Here is a 6,000-nt window from a genome sequence, read left to right as displayed (position 1 = left end):
TGCATCAAAGAAATAATGCAGACTGTGTGGCAGGAACAACTAAGTTGCTCCTGCTCATATCATGAAGCACTTTTTTGTTCATCAATGATGGGATGTGGGCATCGCTGGCAAGGCCAATATTTGTTGCCCATCCCTAATTGGCCTTGACAACTGACCGGTTTGCTAGGCCATTTCAGAGGGCAGTTAAGAGTCAACCACATTGCTGTGGGTCTGGAGTCACACACAGGCCAGACCAGGTAAGGACGGCAGATTTCCTTCCCTAAATGACATTAGTGAACTGGATGGGTTTTTCTGAAAATTGATAGTTTCATAGCACCATTACTGAGTCTAGCTTTCAATTCCAGATTTTTATTAATTAATTGAATTTAAATTCCACCAGCAGTCATGGTGGGACTTGAACCTGTGCCCCCAGGGTATTAGCCTAGGTTTTTACAGTACTTATTCAGTGACATTATTACTACGCCACCATCTCCCTCGTCCCAGCAACACTGAAGGAATGGCAATATATTTCCGAGCAAGGATGGTGTGTGGCTGGAGGGGAACTTGCAGGTGATGGTGTTCCCATGTGCATGCTGCCCTTGTCCTTCTGGGCAGTAGAGGTCACGGATGTGGGAGCCTTAGTGAGTTTCTGCAGTGCATCTTGTATATGGTACACACTGCTGCCACTCTGCCCCGGTGGTGGAGGGAATGAACATTTAATGTAGTTAGAACTGAACTCATCCAGGCAAGTGGAGAGTATTCCATCACACTCCTGACTTGTGCCTTGTAGATGGTGGACAAGTTTTGGGGAGTCAGGAGGTGAGTCACTCGCTACAGAACTCTCAGCCTCTAATCGGCTCTTGTAGCCACAGTATTTATGTGGTTTCTGGTCAATGGTAACCTCCAAGATGTTAGTGGTGAATTTGGCAATGTTAAGGCTGTTGAATGAAAAGGGGAGGTGGTTAGATCTTGTTTTGTTGGAGATGGTCATTGCCTGGCTCATGTGTGGCATAAATCTCATCACCACCTTCTCAAGGACAATTAAGGATGGGCAATAAATGCTGGCCTAGCCAGCGATGCCCACATCCCATGAACAATTTTTTAAAAAAAAGTTACTTGCCACTTATCAGCCCAAGCTTGAATTCTGTCCTCGTCATGATACATACAGACATGAACTGCTTCTTATCTGAGGAGTTGTGAATAGAATTGAACATTGTGCAATCATCAGCGAGCATCCCCACTCCTGATCTTTATGATGGAGGGAAGGTCATTGATGAAGCAACTGAAGATGGTTGGGCCTAAGATATTGCCCTGAGGAACTCCTGAAGAAATGTCCTGGGGTTGAGATGATTGACCTCCAACAACCACAACCACCTTCCTTTGTGCTAGATATGACTCCAGCCACCGGTGAGTTTTTCCTCCTGATTCCCATTGCCTTCAATTTTACTAGGGCTGCTTGGTGCCATTCTCGGTCAAATGCTGCCTTGATGTCAAAGGCAGTCACTCTCACCTCACCTGTGGAATTCCGCTATTTTGTTCATGTTTGGACCAAGGTTATAATGAGGTCTGGAGTCAAGTGCTCCTGATGGAATCCAAACTGAGCATCAGTGAGCAGGTTATTGCTGAGTATGTGCCGCTTGTTAGCACTGTCAATGATACCTTCCTTCACTTTGCTGCTGATTGAGAGTAGACTGATGGGGCGGCAACTGGTCTAATATTAATACTATATTAATAAGAGTCTTGACATCTACTGCTTTTCTGCAAGTTTAGTTTAAATGTATTGCATGCCCTGTAAATTGTTTCCTGATTATTAAATTAGAAGGGATCAATGAGCTTCTGCTGAAAAATCTGTAGATACACAATCACACTGAAATGTCAAAGCACAAAACTACAAGCATGTCAGCTGTAAGTCAACATGTCAGCACTGGCTGCTAAAAATCGGTGCAACTGCACCCCCCTCAATCTCCCAAGTTTTGCTCCTCCAGTGTTTGATGGCTAATGCAGGAGATGGGGAATTGTGTATTACAATGTCAAGATCTTATGAATAGGAACCCTCACTAACTTATGGGTTGTAATGCGCCTTCCACACTGTGTACAGACTCCTGGTACACAGATTGCTTCAGGATCACATTTTGATGTGCTATATGCATTAGGTGTGTAGTAGGCCACAGACATCAGTACCTGATTGTATGGGGAGCTAGTACTCAACATGGATCACCATCTGAAGTGCCTGTCATTACATCACCACCCTAATATAAAGCATAAAGTCTGACTCTTCCAGAGATAATTTTTTTCTGACAAAACTGTAGATGATCTTTTATTCATTCGTAGGATGTGGGCGTCGCTGGCTAGGCCAGCATTTATTGCCCATCCCTAATTACCCTTGAGAAGGTGGTGGTGAGCTGCCTTCTTGAATGGCTGCAGTCCTTGGGGTGTAGGTACACCAACAGTGCTGTTAGGAAGGGAGTTCCAGGATTTTGACCCAGCAACAGAAGGAATGGAGATATAGTTCCAAGTCAGGATAGTGTGTGGCTTGGAGGGGAACTTGCGGATGGTAGTGGTCGCGGGTTTGAAAGGTGCCGTCGAAGGAGCCTTGGTGAGTTGCTGCAGTGCATCTTGTATATGGTACACACTGCTGCCACTGTGCGTCGGTGGTGGAGGGAGTGAATGTTGAAGGTGGTGGATGAGGTGCCAATCAAGCGGGCTGCTTTTTCCTGGATGGTGTCGAGCTTCTTAAGTATTGTTGGAGCTGTACCCATCCAGGCAAGTGGAGAGTATTCCATCACACTCCTGACTTGTGCCTTGTGGATAGCGGAGGCATTGGGGAGACAGAAGGTGAGTTACTCACCACAGAATTCCCACTCTCTGACTTGCTTTTTTGGCCACAGTATTTATATGGCTGCTCCAGTTCAGTTTCTGGTCAATGGTAACCCACGGGATGTTGATAGTGGGAGATTCAGCGATGGTAATGCTATTAGACATCAAGGGGAGATGTTTAGATTCTCTCTTGTTGGAGATGGTCATTGCCTGGCACTTGTGTGGCATGAATGTTACTTGCCATTTATCAGCTCAAGCCTGGATGTTGTCCAGGTCTTTCTGCATAAGGACATGGGCTGCTTCAGTATCTGAGAAGTCATGAATGGTGCTGAACATTGTGCAATCATCAGCAAACATCCCTACTTCTGACCTTTATGATTGAAGGAACGTCATTGATGAAGCAGCTGAAGATGGTTGGGCCTAGGACACTACCCTGAGGAACTCCTGCAGTGATGGCCTGGAGCTCAGATGATTGACCTCCAACATCCACAACCATCTTCCTTTACGCTAGGTATGACTCCAACCAGTGGAGGGTTTTCCCCTGATTCCCATTGACTTCAGTTTTGCTTGGGCTCCTTCATGCCATACTCGGTCAAATGCTGCCTTGATGTCAAGGGCAGTCACTCTCACCTCACCTCTTGAGTTCTGCTCTTTTGTCCAAGTTTCAACCAAGGCTGTAATGTGGTCAGGAGCTGAGTGGCCCTGGCGGAACCCAAACTGAGCGTCACTGAGCAGGTTATTGCTAAGCAAGTGCTGCTTGATGGCACTGTTGATGACACCTTCCATCACTTTACTGATTACACTCCTGAAAGGTCTAGCTCTAACATTTGGACCGTGCTTCCTAGTCCTAGACTTGCAGACCAGCAGTAATAGTTTACCTAAATCTACCTTATCTGTTCCCCTTAATATCTTGAAAACTTTGATTAAATCACCCCTTAACCTTCTTTTGCCAAATTGACAAAATCTTCTAATTGAAAAGATGAACCTCTAAGATCATTCTAATTATTTTTCTGAAAGAATCAAACTATTTTATTTGGACGTACAGCCTGTAAAAGAAGTGCACAGTCTACCTAACAGCACGAGATAAAAATGAAACATCCTCACAAAAGAAATCAGACCCATTTCCTTTGTTTTAATGGGTTTTAAATTTGGTTTTGGCAACTTTATGGATTGTGTGTAGTTTGTAGAAATGCCAAGTTCTGAATATATAGGCAATGAGGTAGATTTGCGTTACCCAGGAGAGGACACCATCACGGATGCTATCTAATAGCACAATAAACATAATTCCATTGGGAATCTGAGGGAAGTACTTCAGCAGCAGCTTGCCAGAGACCTGCAGAATCAGCATCCAGTCAGCCAACACTACATTGATTTCAATGTGCAGTTGAGAAGTTGATCTCTAACAATCTCTTAAATTTAAATTATCTACAGATGTATTCTGAGCCCAGAGCTCTTTCCTTTGAATTTGCATCTTAACCTTGTATATTTCAGATTGTTATCCAAAGGTAGGCTCTGAACTGATCTTAACAGTAAATAGGAAAGAATTTAAATACTGTGAAAAAGATCACTTTGCACAATATTCTACAAGTAGATACTCAATGTTTTATGTTGTGTCATTTTCATACTCTGTATTTTTGTTGGTTTAGCATTATTCCCTGCAGGGGAGCCTTTCCTGCTGGAGGGGAGCCTACCCTCTCAATTTCCCAGGAAATGCTTTTGCTTGACAGGATATCAAGGTAAATCTGGAGAACGCCTTGTGAACTCTGTTCACTTTGATTCGACTTACTGTTTTTATCAAGTTGTTCCAGTACAGCTAAAACATTGACATCTCACCGACAATGTGGAAAATTGCCCAGGTATGTCTTGAGCACTAAAAGCAGGACAAATCCAATCTGGCTAATTACCGCCTCATCAGTCTACTCTCGATTATCAGCAAAATAATGGAAGGTCTCATCTACAGTACTATCAAGCTGTAATAACCTGCTCACCCATGCTCAGTTTGGGTTCCGTCAGGCCACTTGGCTCCTGACTTCATTATGGCCTTGGTCCAAACATGGACAGAAGAGCTGAATTCAGGAAGTGAGGTGAGAGTGACTGCACTTGACATCAAGGTAGCATTCGACCGAGTGTGGCATCAAGAAGTCGTAGCAAAATTGAAGTCAATGGCAATAGGGAAAAACTCTCCACTGGTTGGAGTCATGCCTAGAACAAAGGAAGATGGTTGCAGTTGACGGTCAATCATCTAAGCCCCAGGACATTTCTGCAGGAGTTCCTCAGGGTAATGTCCTAGGCCTAACCATCTTCAGCTGCTTCATCAATGACCTTCCCTCCATTATAAGGTCAGAAATGGGGATTTTCACTGATGATTGCACAGCGTTATGTACCATTTGTGACTCCTCAGGTACTGAAGCAGTCCACGTCCATATGCAGCAAGACCTGGACAACATCGAGGCTTGGGCTGATAAGTGGCAAGTAACATTCACACCACACAAGTGCCAGGCAATGACCATCTCCAACAAGAGAGAATCTAACCATCTACCCATGACTTTAAATGGCATTACCATTGCTGAATCCCCCACCATTTAACATCCTGGAGGTTACCATTGACCAGAAACTGAACTGGACCAGCCATAAAAATACTGTGGCTACAGAAACAGGTCAGAGGTTGGGAATCCTGTGGCGAGTAACTCACCTCCTGACTCTCCAAAGCCTGTCTAACATGCACAAGTCAGGAGTGTGATGGAATACTCTCCATAGCCTGGATGGCTGCAGCTCCAGCAGCACTGAAGAAGCTCGGCACCATCCAGGACAAAGCAGCCCACTTGATGGGCACCCCATCCACCACCTTCAACATTCACCCCCTTCACTACTGGCATACCATATGTACCATCTACGTGATGCACTGCAGCAACCCGCCAAGCTTCCTTTGACAGCAACTTCCAAGTCCCAACCTCTGCTGCCCTTGTCCTTCTAGGTGGTAGACGCATGGGAATATCACCACCTACAAGTTCCCCTCCAAGTCACAAATCGCCCTGATTTGGATCTGTATCGCCATTCCTTCATTGTCACTGGGTCAAAAACTTGAAACTCCCTTCCTAACAGCATTGTTGGTGTACCTACACCAGATGGACTGTAGCAGTTCAAGAAGGCGGCTCACCACCACCTTCTCAAGGGCAATTAAGGAGGGGCAACAGATGCTGGCAT

The sequence above is a fragment of the Heterodontus francisci genome, chromosome 25 (assembly GCF_036365525.1).
Source record: "Heterodontus francisci isolate sHetFra1 chromosome 25, sHetFra1.hap1, whole genome shotgun sequence".
Classification (NCBI taxonomy): domain Eukaryota; kingdom Metazoa; phylum Chordata; class Chondrichthyes; order Heterodontiformes; family Heterodontidae; genus Heterodontus; species Heterodontus francisci.
The sequence above is the reverse complement of the archived record's forward strand: the minus strand, read 5'-3'. Positions refer to the sequence as shown.